The sequence below is a fragment of the Sminthopsis crassicaudata genome, chromosome 1 (genome assembly GCF_048593235.1).
Source record: "Sminthopsis crassicaudata isolate SCR6 chromosome 1, ASM4859323v1, whole genome shotgun sequence".
NCBI classification, from domain to species: Eukaryota; Metazoa; Chordata; class Mammalia; order Dasyuromorphia; family Dasyuridae; genus Sminthopsis; species Sminthopsis crassicaudata.
The window spans coordinates 754,983,812-755,006,368 of NC_133617.1; the positions used below are offsets into that span (position 1 = coordinate 754,983,812).

Consider the following 22,557-nt stretch of genomic DNA (forward strand, 5'->3'; position numbering starts at 1 on the left):
GAGAGACGTGTTCTCACCCGGTCAAGGTATTTTTGGTAACATTTTGCCATTTACCTTAAACGGGATGGAATTGTCTAGGCTGACTACTATCCTTACAAAAGTAAAATGTAAACATCTATAAAATTAAATAATCTTCCTGTTATAGCTTACCAAGACCATTTTGGAGACTGATTTTGCCACTTATAATTTACTTCTCTTTATCAGTTCTTTGTCACGTACACATATGTCTAGCCAGACAAGGGCCAGATAGATTCCTGGGGATTTCATTAGCTACTTCTCTTTAAGTTGACACTTGTTCATTAATGCTTTCTCCTTGGACTTGCTCACTAAAGCAGTTCCTAAAGCACCTTAATATGTTCTTACGTAACCAGCATCTCTCCAGTTGTCCAAGAGGAGATCATGAGGCATTTTGTCTAAAGCTTTGTTGAGATCTATCACATCCTTCAACTGCCTAGTAACGGTTCAAAAAGAAGATGAGGTTAATAGGACACGGCCTATTTTTGCTGAAGTCATGCTGGCCAGGTGACTGATCTTCGGGGCCAAGACCGAAACCTCTTCCACATGATAGCCCTCCGAATGCCTGCAGCTAGCTCATCTCGTTCCCTCTGAGCCGCCTTTTAAAAATGGTTTGTTGTCAACTTGGAGGGTGATTTCTAGTGGAGTCCTCTAGGGACTCCACTAGTGTGGAGCTTTTTATCAATGACTTCAAAGAAGCCAAACAAAGGCCTGCTGGTTGCATTTCCATGTCACAAGTGGTTTAAAGGCATAGCTAATGTATGGAATGACAAAGGCAGGATCCGAGAGTCTGAACTGGGGAGAGTGAGGGATTGAGTTCAGGAAGGTGGGCTCATTATAAAGTCTTCTCTTTTACATAGGTAGTACCACTGGGTGTCATTGTGGCATATAGTTGGCCTGCCAGAACGTGATCTTTTTCTGTTACCTTTCTGGACCCTAATGGACCAGAAGGGAACTGAATCCTTCCCCAAACTTTCCTTTTTCCTTCCTGGGGTGTTTAACAGTTTCTTTGGTCACTTCTTTCAAGACCCTTTCTCTTTGGAGATTTAATCAGAAAGGCTCTCGACAACAATTAGCTTACTTTTACTTTGGGGGCAATATCAGATTCTTGTTTCCTCCTCTGCTGTTTTGTGGAGCTTATATTAGATGAGAAATTAATAGCATAATCATAGTAGCTCAAAGTCCCCAATGAGGAACTACTTAACATTCAGGCAGAGTTTTGGCTCTTTGCCCTGATATAAATTTATGTTTATTTCTTGTTAACCTCCAGCCTTTTTATCCTTGAGACAAAGAAGAGGATACAGGATTATTAGTATTAGGATACACATTTTAAATCATGTTTATTATTAGAAAACATTTTGGTAAAAAATGAGTCTAGTGTATTATAGTGTCTGTTTAGGCAGGCACAGGGAAGGGAAGTTGGGAAAAAAGCGTCTATTTGGGCAATGTCCCATAGTGTGTGAAAAAGTGAGCACAACTAGAGGCTTTAGTCCAAGTTTTCTGCTTTGAGATGTCTGATGTTCCTCTTTAACTTCTCCCTTCTCCTCCACAGCTGGGTCCTCCTCTCATTTTGTCATTCACCTTTTTTTTTTCTTTTGCCTGTTGCCCCGTGCCACTGACTCATTCTAGTTCAGGTCTTGGCAAGGTCAGATGTCATTTGTTCATTGATGCTTCTTAATGTAAAGTTCCATCTTGATCCTGCTAGTCAGGGTCTCTCTGTCTCTTTCTGTTTGTCTCTCTGTCTCTGTTTTTGTCTCTCCCTCTCCCCCAAAGGGTCTCTGAGCTCAGGTTGTAACTTCTCCGTAACCACAAATCAGTCTCAGGACTGAGAGGTAATATTCTGTCTCTGGACTATAAACCCCCAGATTTTAGCTGGTTCTTAAAATCCAGCCATACAGAGGGGCTCACTGGATATCTTCTCTTTGGGTCCCCTCTCCCCTTCCTATCTGCCTCAACTTCATTGCCCAATCCCATGTGCGCCTGATACAATTTAGCATCATCTCAAAGAGTTGTAATCATGAACCCGGGGTCCTGGCTGGTGTAAAATGGAGATATTTGCTTACCAAAAGTGTGGCCATCATCATGGAGGATGGTCAACTCAAGTTGAAGAGAGAGTCTCTGTGAGCAACAAGGATGCCGAGATCTGAAAGGGGCAGTTTGGTTCTACTCTAGCCTGATAAGACACATCTGGGACATTTCATTACATTCTGGCCATCACAGCACATTAGGAAGAGCAGAGACCAGCTGGAGACAAGATAGCAATGGGGTACTGCCATGTCAGGGGGATCAGGGGGCTGTCATATGAGGCCTTGGTTGGAGGAATTGGGGTGTTTACAGCCTCAAGAAGAGAAGATTCAGAGGACGTGTGATGTCTGTCTGCAAATATTCAAAGGCTGCCCTGTGGGGGTGGGATTGGGGATTTGATTTATTTATTTGGCCCTAAAGGGTTAAACCAGGAAGAATGGCAGTGGTGGTGGGGAAGTGCAAAGGGGTCAAATTTATCCAAAGACTTGAAGTCTGGAAAAACTTCCTTAAGCCAGAGCCTGAGCTTTCTCTGGAAATAAAGTGGGGCCCCTTTGTTTGTGGCCTTCAAATTAAAGCTGGAAATCCACTTTTTGGGGCTATCAAGGAGGTCATTTGGGGCAGGTATTGGCTAAACTCATCTTGGCAAAGGTTTTGCCATCTTGGGGAGTCTGCCATCAATCCCTTTTCTAAATCCTTATAGACCATCCCTTTCATTAAAAAAGTCTTATGATTTCAGAAAGGCCTAGAGAGACTTACATGAACTGATGCTAAGTGAAGGGAGTAGAACCAAGAGAACATTGTACACGGTAACAAGATTATGGGGTGATCAATCTTTTCAACATGAGGAGGTGATTTAGACCAATCCCGATAGACCAGAGATAGAGAGAGCCATCGGTATCCAGAGAGGGAGCTATGGAGCCTGAATGTGAATCACGGTACAGTATTTCCACTTTTTTATTGTTGTTTGCTTATTTTTCATTTTTTTTCTCATTTTTTTGATCTGATTTTTCTTGTGCAGAGTGATAATTGTGGAAATATATATAGAAGAATTGCACATTTAACATACATTGAATTACTTGTTGTCTAAGGGAGGGGTAGGGGGGAAGAGAAGAAGAAAATATTTGGCACACAAGGCTTTCCAAGAGTAAATGTTGAAAACTCTGCATATATTTTGAAAAGAAAAAATGAAAAAATAAAATAAAAATCTCAGAATTTCGCCAGGAATTGAGGTCAGAATCTCTGTCCTATATTTTGCAGACTTTGCCGTATCTTACCTCTTTTAGTAATTGGGACGTTTGCCCGGTTTTGGCCAAAGCTTGTCTTCACACACATACAAACATACAGTTTGCTTGTCCCAAATAGCCTCAACTGTCCCCACAGACTTAACCTCCTTCAGCAGGCTACTCCCAAGATTCCCACACGATGCTCCACCCTCCCTGATTCTGCCAAGTAGGGCAGAAGTAGCTGCTGGCTTCCTCCTTGCCCAAAGTGAACAATGGTTTGTTAACTTCTTCCTTCCCAGGGTCCTCCTAACAAAGGCTCTGGCTGGACTCTGTGCCCACAGGCCACATAAACCCCATGGAGGGCCAAGTCCCGGAGGCCACAGTCATTGGCTCTGCCTCCGAGGAGGCTTTCCTGGCATCCGCAGCTCCCAATTACATGGCAGATGAGGTTTCAGGAGCCAGGGCCACTTTGTTGCTTTGGAAGGCAGTTTGTGGTAAAAGGGGGAAGCTGATTCATGGCCTGGGTTCTTCATAGATCACTTCCAGCCTTTCTTATCTGCTTTACTCTCTCCTCATTTACCCCACTAATTGATTGGGGGTGGGCCACCCCCGTGTGGCCATAACCAGTCTGCAAGGCCTCCCCTGGCACTTCCATATGTATAGTATCCCTCTCTGGGATCTCATGACCTCTCGAAGAGCTCATCATGAGGCATTTCCTCCCCTTATCTTTGGGCTTAAGCACTCTGTGAACCTTTAGAAATGTCCCAAAGAGAAGGGAAGGGCAGCCCCAGGAGGCACATTTTCTCTTAATATCTTAGACCGCCATAGTGAGTGCCAGTTGACTTCGGCTTACCGATAGACTCGAACAAACCCATCCCCCATAGCCATGGAAGGCCAAAGCCCCCCAGGGTTCATGGTCATGTTCACTTTTATCTTCGTTCTTTAACAACAGTAGGGAGAATGGAGCTCCCTAGAGAGTCACTCTAGACAGTGAGAAGCTCAAGAGGCCACAGCGGAGGTCAGGGTGGGGGTTCGGATCAGGACAGGCTGCCACTGCTGGAGTTAGGAAGTGAGGGAGTTCCTCAGGCCGATAGGAGAGCAAGAGTGCCTGTGGTTTCCACGGAGTCTGGGCTGAGGGAGCCACCAAATGCATCTTTTCATCAAAGATATCTACCTGCAATCAGACATACCAAGGGACAGTTGACAAAGGGAAGTTCAGTGAGCTGACTTATTCTTAGTGCTTCTTTGTGGCTCCACCCCAAGTGGAGAATGCAGAACTCTTTCAACAAGTTAAAGGTTTTCATCGTTTCTTTGCCAATATTTTATTGAATATTTTTATATTGAGAATCACACAAAATGTTGCTTTTTTTCTCTGCATTAGGTGTGGGCGCCATATTTGAGATTGTAAGAGATGAAATTTTTCTATTTTTGCAGAAAGTTTAAGTCATCATCCTCAAACCCAGAGACTAGAGCACTTTTATGATCCTTTGAATTTCTGAGCTTGCAGAGATTTTAGAACTCTTTTCTGGAAGGAACTCCCCACCTTTCATTGAGTTACATAACTGTGAGACATCCTTGGAGTAGAGATCAGTTTATGACCATGTTAGTGATAATGGGTCCAATAAGGTCCGAAACCCACTTTATGCTGAAGAGAGGCTAGTTGGCGCAGCCAAATTCTCAACTAGAGGTGAGGGTGTTTACAGCCTCTGGGGAGCTTCACTGGGACAGGAGTTTTCTCACTGTTGCTTTCTAGTCTCTTTGATTTGGCAACCCCATAACCCTTCTGGATGGGAAGTGGGCATTTTTCTCTTTGTGCTGACATAATTTTCCTTTTCCTTTTTTTTTTTTTTTTTTTTTTTTTTTAAGAAAACAATTACAAATTCTTACATGGACTTGTTTCTGATTGTTGTTTATATTAACCAGCACAATTAGAGAAGGAACATTTTAAAAGGTCAATCAATAGAAAAGGAGCATGTTTATTGCTTCACTGGATTACTTGATGACGAGCTCCGTCCCTCTTCAATGGCTGGGGTTCTTATTGATTTTTCTCTATCTCAAGATGAGGCGAGTGAGACACTCTCTGGGAGTAAGGTCTTCACTTACAGGAAAATAAAGGCTCCTTTTGAGGCTCCAGGAAACTACTTTTATAACAGTAGTTTTCTGTGGATACAAACTTGCATAAACCTAGCTAAGGCAATTGGTCAAATGGTGAGCCCCACAAGAGCCTGTGTTTGTCTAGGAGCAGCTCTCCCTGGGCCTGTCTCCCTGGGGACGGCAGCAGCTCTCCCTGGGCCTGTCTCCCTGGGGACGGCAGCAGCTCTCCCTGGGCCTGTCTCCCTGGGGACGGCAGCAGCTCTCCCTGGGCCTGTCTCCCTGGGGACGGCAGCAGCTCTCCCTGGGCCTGTCTCCCTGGGGACGGCAGCAGCTCTCCCTGGGCCTGTCTCCCTGGGGACGGCAGCAGCTCTCCCTGGGCCTGTCTCCCTGGGGACGGCAGCAGCTCTCCCTGGGCCTGTCTCCCTGGGGACGGCAGCAGCTCTCCCTGGGCCTGTCTCCCTGGGGACGGCAGCAGCTCTCCCTGGGCCTGTCTCCCTGGGGACGGCAGCAGCTCTCCCTGGGCCTGTCTCCCTGGGGACGGCAGCAGCTCTCCCTGGGCCTGTCTCCCTGGGGACGGCAGCAGCTCTCCCTGGGCCTGTCTCCCTGGGGACGGCAGCAGCTCTCCCTGGGCCTGTCTCCCTGGGGACGGCAGCAGCTCTCCCTGGGCCTGTCTCACTGGGGACGGCAGCAGCTCTCCTTAGGTCAACAAAACCTGGCATTCTCTGGGGACAATGAGCCCAGGCAATGGAGCCTTTGTGTTCTCCTGGAGGCAGCAGACCACCATGGCTGTGTGTTTGATGAATGACTAGTCCTGGATGATTGGCATGAATGACCACCAGGATAGGTTGGAAGACCTTTATGTGGCAGACAATTTTCCCTGAGATGCTCGATGCATCTGCTGACAGCCCCAGCCTCTTGGCTGTTCCCGGGACGGGACCATCCATTTCTCAGCTCTGATTCTTTGCACTGATTATCCCCCTAGCCAGGATGCCCTTTCTCTTCCTCTCCATCTCCTGGCTTCTCCAAAGTTTCAGCTAAAATTCCACTTCCTACAGGAGGCCTTTCTCAATCCTCCTCCATTGTAGCTCCTCCCCTCTGACCTCCAATTTATCCTGTCTATGGCTTCTTGTACAGTCTTCTGCCCATTGTCTTTCCCATTTGCTGGGAGCTCCTTGAGCTCCTTTTTGTATCCCAGCCCTTAGCACAGTGCCCAATACATAGTAGATACTTCATACATGTTAACTGACTGCTCATGAATGGGGTGTAGGGGTTCACAAAGGAGGACTGCCACTATGTGATAGGGTGAAGCCTTTTTTTAGGGCTGCTTCTCTACCTTTGGTGTCCACCTGTCACCCAGCTCTCACCTGTGGCTCCAAGAAACTCTAGGGCCCCACTCTGATAAATCACCTGCCAAATGGGCTAAACTCAGGATGCTGCTGAGTGCTTAGAGCTTGGTTTATTTATTTATTTATTTTTAAAATTTTCTTGAGTGCTTAGAGACACATGAGATGTCAAGGTCAACTGCTCCGTCCTGAGCCATTGCCAAATATCTTGACCAAGGGAGGCCAGTGATTTTGTGCAGCATCAGTCCCATTCACCTGAGTCAAGACATCGCCTCGTGATGTCTCAGGCACTCTGAAAACAAACACTGCTTGACTGATGGCTGCCTTTTCCAATGATGGACCGTCATCCCCTGCATTTAAAAAACTCATTATCCATCAACAGCCAAACCAGGTAATAATAACTGACTTTTATTTAGCATTGTAAGGTTTGTGAAGCACCCCACCCCAATGATCTCCGTGGATGGGAGTCCTGTGTGAGGGCGGAGGGGTCCCCAAGGATTGGGCATGTGTGGTGGTCTGCTCCAGGCAGAGCCTTATAGTAGCCCATGGGAAGGCCCCAGGCTTGCTGAAGCTCACAGGGGAAGAGGGGCAGTGACAGAGGTCATGCAGTTCCCCAAGTCTTCTGGTCAATTCACTGCATCCTCCAAGTCTTTTGCTAAGGGCTTCCCTTCAGCTCCTCCTTCTGAGTATCCAGGTCACCCTAGATACTCAGGGCATAAAACGTTCTATAAATATTCTGATTGATTAATCGTTAAGTTTTCAACAAACCGTTACTCAGTCTGAGGAAGGACTCCAAGACAATGCCGTATTCAGGTGGCAGACCTAGAAACGCTCCGCCTGATGTTCCAGTTTGCTGAGCACACTGGCTCTTATTTGCTGCTATTCTGCCCAGTCCTGTCCTGCCCCACCCCACCCCACCCTGTCCCATCCCATTGCATCTTATCCTTCCACACCTCATGAGGTCCATGGGGGCCTCAGAGGCGAGGCCCCAGAGCTCCAGATCTTGCCCTCACTGCCTCCATTTGGGCTTATGGCAAAAATGCCGCTAACCCCGGGGAGCACAGACCCGAGGCCGGCAGGGAGATCCAAGGGAGGGCACGTGGGCACCTCCTTCCCCAACCCTCCTGGACTGGGTTTTCACCAATGATGGCATGTTGGCAACGGTCCAGATAATGGCAGCTTTTACTCTTCAGAAGGGCTGGGTGTCTGTGGCTGAGCTCTAATGCCAAGAGAAAGCAGCTGTCCACTCCCCCAGCTTCAGCTCATCTGAAGGATATTCAGCCTTCCATCCTTTGCATCTTAGATTTGGCCCCAGTTTGTGACTGGACCAGAGAGTTCCGATGAGGAAATCCCTCCCTAGCAGGAGAGCAGAGAACCTTCCCCGTGCCAGTCTGGGAGGGTCAGGAGGCTCCCGGGCAGCTCTCAAAGAACTTCAGGCCATCCTGAAGCACAGAACATGCTTCAGAGTGAGAGCACCCCGGCACAATGATCTTCTCCCTCACCTTTATCAGGCTTCAGGTTCTCGTGCCAGATGTTCCACACGCCCATGGTCACCTGTCTCCCTCCCTTTCAAGGCTTCTCTTAGGTGGCATAGAGTCCGACGGAATCGCTCTGTCCCTCTCTCACCTGCAAGTCTTTTTTCATTCTGCTCCTCTGCCTGTGCTGCCCTCCTCCCCTATCCTCCTCCATCTTCCCCTGCGAAGTTCCTATTCCTCCTTAAAGCTCAGCTGCCAGAACTCCTCTTCCAGGAAGCCCCCAGGCAGTGCGCACAAAGGCCCTCATTGGCAGCTGGCTCAGGCACTTCCTTTATTGTGCTGTGGATTTCCAGTATCTGGCCAGGAGCCTTATTCTCTTGCCAGACAGGGAGCTGGGGGGGCATGACTGTGGCTCCCCCAGTCTTTGCGCTGAGCCCAGAGCTCTCAGGAGAGACGCAGGGCTCCTTGTGGACCACAGACTGTGGACTCCTTTGTCCCAGGCTCTGCGTCCTTTCAGTGGTGACTCAGTCCTACCTGCGGTGCTGGGCTTTAGAAATAGGCTCCCGTTATCAGCATCAAAGGCTTGTTCATTCCCCCAGTCTCCCAAGCCGGGCCTGGTTCCCTGGAGCCTCTGCTCTCCCATAAAGCTGGGCTCTCGGCTGACTGTGATTGTATCTGTGGCAGCCTCAGGATTTATGGCTCTGGGGCTGGAATGAACTCGGCTCTGGTCAGAATAAGAATCCCCATAGAGAGGCCCTGGCTGGGCCAAGGCTGGAGGAGGCTCAAATATGGCTCTCAGAAATAGAACTCCCCGGGAGCACCCAAAGCCCGGGCAGAGCTCACCGCCAGATCTGGGGCCTTAGAAGCCGAGGGCAGAAGCTGGGAGGATTCCTCTTCCCCTCCCTCTGCCCCACAGGAGGTGCCCCTGGGGATGACCTGGGCAGCCTCGGAAAATTGTTGCCACAGGGACTGGGGGTGGAGGGGGGGCTGTTGGCCTGTCTGCCCAACTAAGACAGATTTTCGTCTTGCACTAAATGGCACCACTGGGATGCGATCTACGTCACTGAAAGTGTCTACACTGTAAGGGTTGCTGGTTCCAGGGGGAAGGGAAGTGGCTGCACTTATGGGCGTGAAGACCTGATTCCCATCCTTTTTGAGCTGCCGGCAAGCCATGTGATCCGGGCAACTCCCCTAGCCTCTCTTCCTGTGTTTCTTTGGCTTCGGGGTCTTGAACGTCCTTTGCTACTTAACTCTAGCATTTTCTTGTTCTGATGAAAAAGCTGGGAAGAAGACCGACCCCATTTCTCCTTCCTGTTTCCCCTTCTGAGGAAGGCCTGGGAGCAGTGGCCTGGATGAGGCAGCCACCTCGTGGGAAAGGTCCAACTGAGCCAGCTTCTGCCGATTTTGCATCGTCGGCCGTGCCATCGGGAGCGAGAGATTGAAGGCTCCCGGGGAGGGATTCAGATCAACAATCCTTATGTGCCAGTGAGGGCCAGAGGCTCCAGGACATGGGTGAGCAGAGGAGCCCAATTGTCGCTCAGTTGCTTGTTCCCATCGGTTTGAAGTAAAAGGGTCTTTAGTTCTTTGAGTGACCCGAAGGCTTCTCCCAGTGGTATTATTCGGCCAGGCCCATTAGAAAGACACTGTCTTGGTGATTATCGTGGCAGAAATGGATCCATTTAGTGAGCAGCCTTCCCCGGGAGTCAGTGGGCTTGAAAATGAGCTGCATTACGAATGCCCAGAAATCAATAATGCCAGGAATAGCAAGAGGACGGAGAGAGCCCAGACTCTTACCAATTACCACAGCTGGAAATCTATGTCCAGAAGGAGTGAGTTCTCAGGCCAGCAATCACTGCTCTGAGCCAGGAGCTGCCTCCAGGAGCATCACTTGGTTCACCCAATTCCTGGAAAATAATAGTTTTTGAGATAAAAAGAAAAAACACCATTAAGGAGAGCCTATTTGTGCACTTCTCCAAACGCTGATTGCTTTCAGTGACCTGGACACGTGCACTCCTGTCAGTCTCCTTCTTTCCAATCTCCTTCCGTCCTTCTCTTCTCCAGGATCAGATAAAAACATTTTTCCTTAACAGCCTTGTCCCTTCTTAGCTTTGCAGGCTCACGCCTTCCTCCCCTTCTTTACTTGCTAGTCTTTATTAAAAACTTGTTTCTGACAGAAGGCCCCCTATCTCCCACCTCCACACCTTTGTAACATCCCCCTTTGTTGGGGATGCATTACCTCCTCCTGTCTGCTTCTTGAACTTTCTGGTTTTCTTCAATATAGCTCAACTCCTACCTTTCCTGGTCCCTTCAGCTGCTAGAAGCTTTCCTTCTAAGGTTACCTTGGATTGATTCTGTGGGAATCATGTATAGACCTATGCACGTCCATGCTGTATCCTCCATTAAAATATGATCTTTGAGGGCAATTGCTTTCATTTTCCTGACCCAAACCCTGTGCATAGTGCCTAGCCCATTGGGGGCTCTATAGAAATACTTGTTGATTAATTGATCATTTGACTGGCCACAGCAAATCTGGGACCATCTCCTGATCTGTAGAGGAGCTATCAATCAGTGGAAAAGGGGCAAAGTGCATCAGTATGCACCCTAAATGTTCTTGTGTTTCCTACCCAAAATGAACCCAGAGCTGCCCTTTCATTTTTGTCAATCCTGTCATCCCAATGATGGAATCCAAGGATTCCAACCAGGAGACTAGAGGGGCAAGGACGGTTGTTTCTCCTTTGTCCCTGTCTCCTAATCCCTGACTAGTTCCCGGTACAGGACCTGACACTTGACAGGTGCTCTGTAAATGACTGTTGGATTGAAGAAAATTAAAAGCAGAAGATAATAAATAAGCCAAATATGGGCAGAAGCAGAATAGGCTAACCATAGGGCAGGGGTGGGAGGAGGGGCTCTTTGTCCTGAAATCTTCTAGAGGCTTCTTTCTCATTCAAGCAGGCAGAAGAGTTAAGACAGCCTAAGCTTTTTCGTCTTTAAAAAATTGTATTTTTATTTATTTTGTTAGATATTTCCAATTACATTAAATAATTCAATCTTAAATTTTGAATCCCCAATTCTCTCCCTCCTTCAAGCCCCTCTAGCATCTCTACTGGGAAGGGAAATGATAGGATACCCTTCATAGACATGTGAAGTCATGCAAAACATATTTTCACATTAGCCATGTTAGAAAAAAGCAAGAAAAACAAAGTGAAAAAATATGCTTCAATCTGCATTTAGAGTTCATCAGTCTAAGTTTATCTTGAAATTTTGTATAAGGTGGAGATAGTAGGGAACCTGCCCTAAAGACTGATTTAGTTAGATGCAAGAAAAGAGGAATTCTGGGACATTAGAATGATGGGAACCTTTGAATAAAGATCTTAGCTTCTATCAACAGCCATAAAAGGAGGTGAAAACCAGGTGGGGTCTAATTCCTAGTAATTCTGCTGTTGATGGCCTGAAGAATTTATAATCCTTGTTCCAAAGTCCTTAGTATAGAACTCTTTTCTTACTGATGGAGATGCGGTAAGAGGGAGATTTTTACTTTTTATCCAGTCTTTTTTTTGGAACAGTGTGGTGTTGAGTTGGCTTCCAGCTTCAAGAGAGAAGATGGAAAAGACCAATCTAAATTCATGTTGTTGAAGGAAAAGACTCTCGCACCTGTTCCTCTCCCCACATTCACTATTATTACATCAGGGAGCAGCTGACTTAGTCTTGGGTTTTTGGGGTGGGTGGGTTGGGCCTGTTTGCATTCAGAAGGGAGGGACACAGCAGGAAAGGAAAGATTAAACATAAGAGACTACTGATTAACAGGACAAGCTGGGATTCAGGGGGATGGGGATGGTATCAGAAACAAGGCTTTCAGTCATCTGCTTGGACAAAAGGAGGGACACCTCATCTTTGAAGAATAGAAGGCAGAATGAGGAGGTTTGTGAGGCTGGGGGAAACTGAGGTGACAGAACATGGGAGTATGGGAGGTGAGGTGATCTCTTGAGGAAAGGGTCATAGGGTCGCTGTTAAGAGCTTGAGGAGAGATGAGAAAGGGGAATGTGATAGAGTTGAGACCTACGAAATCGGAGGCTTTCTGTGCAGTAGAGAGGCCCTGGTGGTGTTAGAGAGGATCCCATCACTAGTCAAGCCTGGGGTTCACCAACCCTGGCAGAATGATTTGGCTTTACCCCTTCAAGCTTGATGATTTCTGACCTCATTTTAATCGATCTCCAAATGCAGGTCTTTCCCCTCCACGCCCACCCCCCAAATCTTCTCACAGGTAAATGACCTTTTTTATCTGCCATAATACTGATACGTTTCTTTCAAATGAATCATAAGGATCTGTCCTTAAGTTTCTGCTGGGCCCCTCTCTTTCTTCAGGACCTGAAGATTGACTCTAAAGATGCCTTTCAGAGCCATCTCCAGTGACCAGGATTTCAGGTACCAGAAGGAGTGTCCCTAACCAGCCTTTCCCTTCTCCCACTCCCCACTGCTGTCCAAGTCCTGTGCTTTCTCCTCCTGACATCTCAAGGATGTTTAGCTTGGGAAAAAGATATTTGAATGGAGGGGGCATGGTAATTGCCTGCAAACATTTCAAGGATTTTTAGGTGGAAATGATATCTGACTTATCCTGCTTGACCCTGAAGGGCAGAAATAAGAGCGATAGATGGCCCCAAAATTAGATCATAAACTTCAGTGAGGCTGACTTCAGCTCGTAAAAGGAGCATGCTCTAACAATTAGAAGCCATTAGACATGAAATGGGCTCTGTAGCCAACCATACACGGCATGGCTGCAAAACAGAGGCAGCCAGGTCATGTCCCTTTGGGGCTGATGGCACAGGACATCTTCGGGGTTGGCAGCCAGGTACCCCTTTCACTTGAAGCTCTTCCCTGACCTTTCTCTAAACACCATATCTCGGGGCAAATTGCCAAATGACATGCTATGGCAGACAGAGCCCAGGGTCTGCAGCTGAATCTGATTTAAGAAATCAGAAATAGGCATTTTTTGCTCTTGCTGGTCAAGCCTGCTGTCTCTCGGGGAGCAGGGAGAGCAGTTTTCAGAAGCTCATTTGCCTTCTGGCTTCCCAGGACTGCTGGTGCCAGGCTCTCTCATCTACCTGCAGAAAGCTGAGTCAGGTTGTGGCCATTATCTCTCTGCCATCCAAACCCACGAGAGCTGAACTTCCTGTAGGCGTTTGCACAGAAAAGTGGATTGTTTAGGCTTTTAGAATCTAAATGTTGTTTGTCATGACTGTAGCCCTTTCTGAGAGTTTTCCCACTGTCCTTGCCCCTGAGGACAAATGGAAACCAAGAAAAATGCCGTTCATCACAAAGATGCTAGGGACTTGACCCTCACCACTGAGTCCTGGATTTATGAGGGGTTTGCCATAAACCCACTGAAATGGAATTATTTTAAAATTAATTTTTAGATACCTATCATTTAAAGCTTCTGTGGGGAACTCATTTGGTTGTAAAGCTTATTGATTGCCCAGGAGCTGAGAGCCTCATGTCCATTAAAAATTTTCTATTAAAATGCACATTAAATTCTTCCTAATGATATGGATTCATCACAGTGCTGAGGAGATTAGAAATGCTAAACAAAAGAACAGGAATCTGCCTTCAGGGAGTCCAGATGACATAGGCGCTGAGTGGGCTGTGAGAGACTCATCCAAGCCTCAGATGGGGGCAGTCAGAGGGCTTCTGCCCTTCATGACATTGGATGGCTGAAGGCACATTCATGGGTCTCAATTTCATTTCCTGTAAAGTGAAGAGTGTAGACTGGATGTAGTCTTCTAGCTGTAACTCCTGGGGTTCTAAGAGCATCCTGTATCAGAGCTTCTTCCCCTGACTCCAAGGACTCGGGCACTTAGGTAATTTCCCATCCCTCTGCTACATTGCCAAAGTTAGAGATGAAAAAAGAACAAAATCTAGACCAAAGATTGTAAGGTCCTTGAAGGCAAAGCCCTCTTGTCTTCTCTTGGTATTTACAATCTCAGTACTTGGCACAATACCTGCCATCGTTCCTTTCTGGACTGAGTCCGTGATTTTATTGATAAAAGGGACTAGGAGAGAAGTAACCTTTCCCATCAGCACAGATTGGCTCCTGTTTGTATCTAGAGCCTTAGGGAACTGCCAACTCAGCCAGTCACACAGACAACATAGATCATGGAACTTGAGCCCATATATATATGTGTATGTATATATGTGTATATATGTATATATATATATATATACATATACATATAAAATAATATGATATAAATATTAAAATCTTCATAATTCCTCCCAGTCTTCCTTTCCTTCTCCCAGAGAATTATCTCATATAACAAATAAGTTTTAAAGAAAAATAAGAAAGAAGGAAAATTCAGGTCAATTAAGAAAGACTGTCAGAGCAATGCAGGCCATTTTGTAGACTGTGTGGATGTTCAGGGAATGTATTAAGGCTAAAACTGAGCCAGGTCAGGCGCCCTCAGGCTCGGGGATCTAGCTTCCCATGCTTCCGTGTGCCAGATATTGAGCAGGAAGCCACTGTCCCACATTTGTGACACTTTCTTCATTCAGAACCTTTAAAAAGCCCCTGGATAACTGAGATGTAAACTAGTCAGGCCCTATTTATGATGGGAAGCACTGAGCTATCTTGCCTATACTGAATACTCCTGATGCTGGAAGCATTTTTCCTTACAGGATCAGCTCCCAAACAAGAAGCACAGGAAGCGTTATTGAGTACACTTTTAAAATGAATGTAGTTTGGGAAGAGAAAGAGGAATCTCTTGCACCCCTTTCCCAGCATGCAGTGCATCTGTCTGATCCTCCCCCATCATGGCTGCCCCAAAGGAGAAGCCCAGGTCACTTGGGAGCTGTCCAACATGCTCTTTGCTTAACTAGGTGCTAAGCTCAGCTCAATCTGGGTGCTGTTCTTCCTTCTTAAATGTTAGAGTCTGAGATAAAGCTCTGCTGGTCCTGTTCTATTTATTGTCCTGATGGTAAGGAGCTGGTAAAGGCAGAAACAAATGCAGGGCTATCTGTTTTCCTGAAGCTTCTGACAGCTAGCAAGGTTGTTGGCTTAAAAAAAATTGTGGCAAACAAGATCTAGCTTAAGCTTAAATATTCCTTGACAATTAAGGAAACTGTTCCTCAAACTTGGAAAGCCAAGTGCTATATTCATTCATTCATTCTTTCATTCAGTGAGCCACTGCTTCTTTAAACAAGCATTAATTATGCTAATTATATATAACATTATCAAATTATATGTAGATTATTACATTTATCATGTTAATAATTAATGCAGAGCCAGGTGCGAGCACTAATTCTTGAACTGTAAGAACTGATATTTAGGGGCTGGGCAATGTGGTTGCCAATATAGACCCAGAATGAAATACCACATATTCACAAAGTAATTTTGGTGGTGAGGGTTGGAAGAAGGTGCTTCGGATGTGGCCCCCAGTCTCGGTTCTCTCCCTAATTAGCTGTTTACTCAAGGTAGGTCCCTTCCCTGCTCAGAGGGTCTTTTTTCATCTGTAGAATAAAGATATGGGACTCTTTCGGCAGATCTGAAGGTCCCTTCCCCTTCTAGCAATTTATGAAACTAATGGGTTGGTCACATTAGCATCCAAGTGAGGACCATGAGATTTGCTGCAATGCTCCAGGACTTAGGCCTTCTTTTGCAGAATCGCAGAAAGTTTGATAAGAAAGAGGACCCAGAGATCAGCTGGTCCCACCCAGCTCTGAGAAAGAGCCTTCTGAACAATGCATTGGAAACATGGCCTCTCAGCTCCTGTTCCAACACATCTCAGCTCCTCCCCACTGAGGCTGCCCCTTTGTAGTCACCCCTTAGGGAGAGGGGAGCTCCCTGTGGGAATGGGGTTAGAGATGACCTCAAGGCCCTGGAATCCATCCATTCTCCCAGGTTAATCGGTGGTGGCTGTGTCCTTCGGTGGCTGCTGCAGCAAGCTAGAGCCTACTTCTGAAATCTGTGCCATAAATAAGATGAAGGGATTTTTCAAAAGATTAATGTGCTTGGGGGGAAGAGAGAATAGACAACAAAGGTCAGACGTTTTGGCTAAAAGTATAGGTCTCTGGATATCCCTGCCTAGTTCTGCCTAATGCTATTAAAGAAGGAACTAATTTGAGAGAAGTCAGAGTAGAAACACCTCTCATTCTGTGGAAGCAAAATTCAGGCCAAACTCCTCTTAGTCAATATGCCTTTCTTTTGTTCATGGCAGCTATATGGTACAGTGGGTAGAGAATAGACTTCTGTGGCTACTGGGAGGAAGCCTAGATCTGACTGGTTCCAGCCTGGCTGCCCATGTCCCCTGTAGCCTGCTGCTCTGGGTCCTTTCCTGCATTCTGTGGCTACTGTGGCACCAGGAGCTTCAGCTTCAGCTCTGCAGAGGTAGATCTTTCTGTACATCAAAGCTGAATTGTTGGGAAGCTCTATGGCAAGGAGCCATTTTGTCAGCAAAACCATATTTCTGGTCTGCTAAGACCAGAAATAAATATTTTTGGAAAATGCTGAAGATTTCCCTGCTTTCTTCTTTCTCTCCCTCTGTCTTTGTACTCGGATTGCCCGTCTCTGTCTTTCTCTGTCTCTGTCTCTCTGTTCTCTATTCTCCTCCCTTCCTTGACAAATTGGATTTTCCAATTTTCATTGAAATCATCCTTCACATGTCTGTACTAGCTTACTCCCTGCTTTCGACTAATTCAGCAGAGAACTGATGCTTCCCTCTGATATGCTGTCATAAAGTATCTTGAGCCAATTTCCCTTCTTTAGGTGTGTTTTTCCATTTCAAGGAACGCATCATTCTTGCTACTCTAATTGTTATTAAAACATGAATATTCTGTACAAACAATCTGAATGCTTCTAGGATATGAAGGATAGGAAGTATTGTAAAAAATCTTTGTATCAAATTTCTCTGGCAAGTATTATACAAGTTGTATAAATTAATTATATATGTGTATATGCACACATGTATAGATATGCATATTATATATACACATATACCATTCTCCAACAGATACATGATAAAATAATATAAAGAAACCATTCTCAAAAAAACAGCAAAGAATTCCCAACCAAGGGGAAAAATGCTCCAAATCCTCATAATAAGGGAAATATAAATTAAAATAGGAGGTTTTATTTCACACCCTTCAAATGGACAAAATGACAGAAAATGGCAACAGTCAACATTGGAGGGTGTGTGGAAGGATGCATTGTTAATGGAACTGTAAAGTGGAAAACCATTTAAAAATCCATTTGAAATTATTTAAATAAAATGACTAAAATATCCAGGCCTTTTGAACAAGAAACTCCATTTTTGAAATTATGACCTAAGGAAGCCATCAGTAAGGAAAAAAAAGTTCCTAAATACTTAAAAAATATTTATAGTAGCACTTTACTATGATAGCTAAGAATTATAAATAAAGTAAATGACTAAAGCAATTGCTGGGGGCAGCTAGATGGTATAGTGGATAGAGCACTGATCCTGACATCAGGAAGATCCAAGTTTAAATCCAGCCTCAGAAACTTAACACTTTGTAGCTGTGTGACCCTGGGCAAGTCACTTAACCCCAATTTCCTCAGATAGCAAACAAACAAAAAAACACAATTATTGTACATGAACGTTATGGAATATTACTGTGTTGTAAGAAATGATGCATCTGATAAATACAGAGAGGCATTGAAAGATATACATGAACTGATACAGAGTAAAGTAAGTAGAACCAAGAAATCAAGATGTTACCAACAAAGTTGAACAGCACATGATAGAAAGAGAAAGTCCATTTAAAATAATTGTGATAATATAAAATATTTGAGAGTCTACCTGCCAAGACAAACCCAGGAATTATATGAATACACATTTCATACAAATGAAGCCAGATCTAAACAATTGGAAAAATATAAATGGTTCATGGGTAGGTTTAACCAATATAATAAAAATGACAATTCTGCTTACATTATTTATTCAGTGCTATATCAAACTATTAAAACGACTATAGAACTAGAAAAAGATAACAAAATTCATCTGGAAAAATAAAAGCTCAAGAATATCAAAGGAATTGATGGAAAAAAATACAAAAGAAGGTGGTCTAGTCATACCAGATCTTAAACTGTATTCTAAAGTGGTAATTACCAAAGCAATCTGTTATTGGCAAAAAAGTAGAGTGGTAGATCAATGAAATGAATAGTTTAGGTACGAATTACATTCTAGTAAGTGACCAAAGTAACCTAGAATAGAATAAAGCCAAAGATCCAAGCTTTTAAGACAAAAAAAACCTCACTATTTGATGAAAGCTGCTGGGAAAACTGGAAAATAGGATGGCAAAAGTAGATATAGACTTACATCTCACATCATATACCAAAAAGAGGTCAAAGGTGAGTTATACCTAAAGGGTGATACTATAAACAAATTAAGAGAGCATTAAAGAGCTTATCTGTCATATTTATTGATAAGGGAAAAATTTGAGACCAAAGAAGATTCAGGAGCATTATGAAGAATAAAAGAGATAATTTTGATGATATACAATTAAAATTTTTTCCACAAGCAAAATGAATTTTAAAAATTTACTAATATTTTATTCTCCCCAATTACATGTTAAAACAAATGTTAAGATTCTAAAGAGTTTTGAGTTCTAAATTCTCTTTCTTTCCTTCTCCCTCAGATAGGTAAACCTGTGCAACCATGAAAAATACTTCTATTTTAGTCATTTTGTAGAAGATGACAAAAAAAGAATGAAAAATAGCATGTTTTAGGTTGTATTCAGAAAACATGAGTTCTTTCTCTGGAGGTGGATATCATGTTTCATCATTAGTCCTTTGGGATTGTCTTGGATCATTGTATAGCTGAGAATACGGAGTCATTCACAATCCTTTATGCTACAGTATTGCTGTTATTGTGTGGGATTTTTTTTTTTTTTTTTGGTTTCTGCTTACTTCACTTTGTATCAGTTCAGATAAGTATTTCCAGGTTTTTCTGAAATGATTTTGCTTGTCATTCCCTATAGCACAATAATATTCCAGCATAATCATATATCGCCTTGTTTAGCCATTCCCCAATTTATGGCTATCTCTTTGATTACCATTTTTTAGTCACTACAAAAAGAGCTGCTATAAATATTTTTGTACAGATCGGTCCTTTTCCTTTTTTCTTGATGTTTGTGGATTATGGACTTACCAGTGTTATTGCTGGATCAAAGAGTATATACAGTTTTATAATCCTCCGGGCTCAGTTAAGGGCACTTAAAATATTTTTAACTTCTGCAAAGAGACTGTTTCTGAAGAGTGGAGATGTTAACTGGACTGTGTGGAGGAACAGGAACTTCTGCCAAATACTGCACTTTTCTTTCTCCTTTCCTTATCTTAGCAATTACTATGAGGCAGGAGACTATAACAGACAATCAAACTCTGTGTGAGTCTAGTAACACTCAAGGTGCAGCGATAGCAGTGGCTGCCCCCAGTATTCAAAGCTCAAAATGCATGTTGGGAGGAAATTCTCCACCATGGCAATGTGGACAAAGGGGAGGGAGGGAGGAGTGAGGTTGGGAAGGCTGCCTCTAGCAGTGTCCATAAAAGAACTGGACAGTGACATGGAAGGAAGCTCTGGGTCAATAAAGCTTTGAGGTTGGGGCACAGAGTAGTACCTGGGAGAGCGGCTTCTGGGCTAGCCAGCATTTGGAGCTGCATCCTATTCAATTCAACTTGGAAGCTCATTGTGCTTAGTAGAACTTCTTGGTCCCAATGAGAACACACAACTTGGTAATGTTGGATTAAAGAGCACTAGTGAGCAAGCACTTGGGCGATTCACTTGCCTCAGCCCCATGAGCAGCTTTCTTCTCAGAGGAGGGACTCCTCATGGCTTGAGACCCTTATTTTTATTTTCAATTAAAAATGAAAAACTAGATCATGAGTTCCTTTGTGTCCCCAGCACTTAGCACAGTACTTGGCATAGGAGGAACTTAATAAATATTTATTGATCTGACTTTACATTTTCTCATGCAAGGATTCCTCGGTTGGATGGCTGTGAATGTGACATTTCACTAGGGGCTGGCTCAGCCCCCTGGCCACAGTGATGGGCACGAGTAGCCCAGCGTCTGACGTTCCTAGGTGCCTGAAATTCCCTTTGGGAGCTTGCAGAAAGGCAGCAGACTAATACTAACAATAATAGTAATAATCCCAATGGGAAAACTGAGACAGCTAAAAGTTATAGGACTGCCTGGGGTCACATAGCTAGAAAGTGGCTAAAGCCAGCTTCGAACACAAGCTTTATTCTGACTTTAAGCACGCCATCAGCTGGGCTGTGAGAGCTGAGGTCCGTTTCTGGAACCACAGAAAATAGACTTGTCGTCAGGAAAACCTGTGTTCAAGTTCCAGCTCTGACAACGACAAGCCAAGTGACCCCAGACAAGTCTCTCAGTTTCTTTATCTATATATAGGACGAGGACCCTCACTCACAGAGTTTTTGCTAAAATTAAATGAAATTTTGTCAGTAAAACATTTCACAAACTTGAACCTTCTCTAAGGAAGTTGTCCTTTATTGCACTACTTTTCTTTCTCTTCTGTGCTCTGCTCGGGGCTTCCTGGACTCTCTGTCTTCTGCCTCTATTTCTCATCCTGTAGCAATAAAACAATGCGTCCCATTGGTTCGTGGGGCCCCCAGGATGCTCCTTTCCTGGCTCTGCCGCCTGTTTGCTTAATGCCCTTCATCACCACAGAACAATTAGTGGGGAATGTGCCTGTTTCTTATTTTGTAATTGACAAGAAGCCCCTTAATTGGAAATATGCTAATTTTGAATCCAGGGTTATTTTTAGAGCCATCAATGCATTCAGATCTGCCAATTCATTATAGCAAATTGTCTGACTGGGGGAAGAGGGGAAAGCCGCTTGCTCTGACTTGGGGATCCACGTTTCCCGACATCAGGGGGCCAGGGTCTGGGCTAGCCTTCTCACCATGCCTGCTAGCCCACAGATGTCCCTCTTGTCACACAAGGAGGCTCCATGGGTCTCCAACGAGGAGATGAATGAAAGCCAGTTGGGAGACATTATTCTTAAGGAGCCGGGTTGGCAGGGCCTTTCCCTCTGAGGAGAATGGTGACTCGACGGATAATTCAAGCGGACTCTCTTGTGCATAGTCTGAGAATCCCAGCGGGGGCTGCTGGGCAGCGCCTGGTCCCCAGGACAATGGGAAGGCCCTGACTCTTTGTCCCCAAGTTCTAGGTCATTCTTGGGCAGCCAGGTCATCGCCCAGGATGCCTGCAATTCGGCAGAGATGCTAAAGAGCCTCCACAATCTGGCCACCCAGCTCTTTGCTTTTCCTTCCTTCCCTGTGTGAGTGTAGGCTGTGAAATAGAAGGAATTATTGGTGATGATACAAGTCTGAGAGGCTGCCACGCCCTTCCGTACCATGGCCTCTGTAATTCCATCTCCCGCTCTTCCATTCACCAACCAAACGGGTCTGATAGCCATCCAGGCTCCTTGTTCTTTTCTGGAAGATATTTCAAGGCAGCACCTACTTGGGCTGGGTGCAGAGGGCACGGAGGTGAGCCCCAGATGTGCCACTTCCTGGGGAAGTCGCTCTTTCAGCTCTGCTGTTTCTGTGCTGCTAATGGACTGACAGGTCTTCCAGGGCCCTATAACTTTTGTTCCTCTCAGCTAGTCTGGGCCCCCCACCCTGACTCTAGTTAGAATTCACCTTTCCTCTCCCCTGTGCTTTGTAGTCACCTCTGATGGCAATTCTGTTCCCAAGCAAAAGCTGCATTCCCTTGTTTGGGTTACCTCTTTTGCCCAGACTAACACTGAACAGATTCAGTCGATCCTCAAGGAGCACCGCCTTTGCCCTGGGGAAACACACATTCAGCTAAGCCCCCGTACCAGCCAGCAGGCTACTCCCAGTTTGCAGGCCAACTTGCCTTGAAAGGCTGAAGTTCCCACCAATGGTTTTCCGGCCCTGGGCTCGCAGACCTCAGACCTGCATTCTGTGGCCCCAAGAGCAGGAAGCGCCCATCTCCTTGGTGTCAATCAAGTGTCTGAGGAAAGAACAATTTCTCAATTCTTCGTAATCACCGAGTGTCCTGGGAGCCAGGGGGGCTCAGCCCCCAACACCTGTGGCTCTGTCCTGTTGTCCCTTCTCCTTGACTGGACCTGGAAAGATGAGACTCCATCCTTGTCCCCTTTGTGAGACTGAATTTGGCAGCATTTTGATTCAGATACTCTCTCTTCCTTGAATCCCAGAGCCATTGAGAAAACCACAATGCTTAGCTTCATGCAGCCAGTGGGTGCCCAGAAATCAGATCCCTTGCTACAAGGTCCTCTCCAGAGATAGTACCTGTACATCCCCTTCTGTCATCTCAGGCTAAAAGTCAAGTGACTGATGATGGAACTGAACTCCTGATTCCAGATGTTTGCTG

The 22,557-nt window shown here is 45.2% G+C and overlaps 1 long non-coding RNA gene across 1 annotated transcript in view; it reads left to right on the forward strand.

The window, feature by feature from the left end:
* LOC141555980 (uncharacterized) overlaps positions 1-10,939 on the forward strand; it is a 47,039-nt gene extending 36,100 nt beyond the window's left edge. Inside the window, exons 2-3 of the long non-coding RNA XR_012486400.1 lie at positions 6,855-7,091; positions 9,456-10,939. This is a non-coding gene — a long non-coding RNA (uncharacterized LOC141555980). The remainder of the gene's footprint in view (positions 1-6,854; positions 7,092-9,455) is intronic.
* The last annotated feature ends 11,618 nt before the right edge of the window (positions 10,940-22,557 follow it).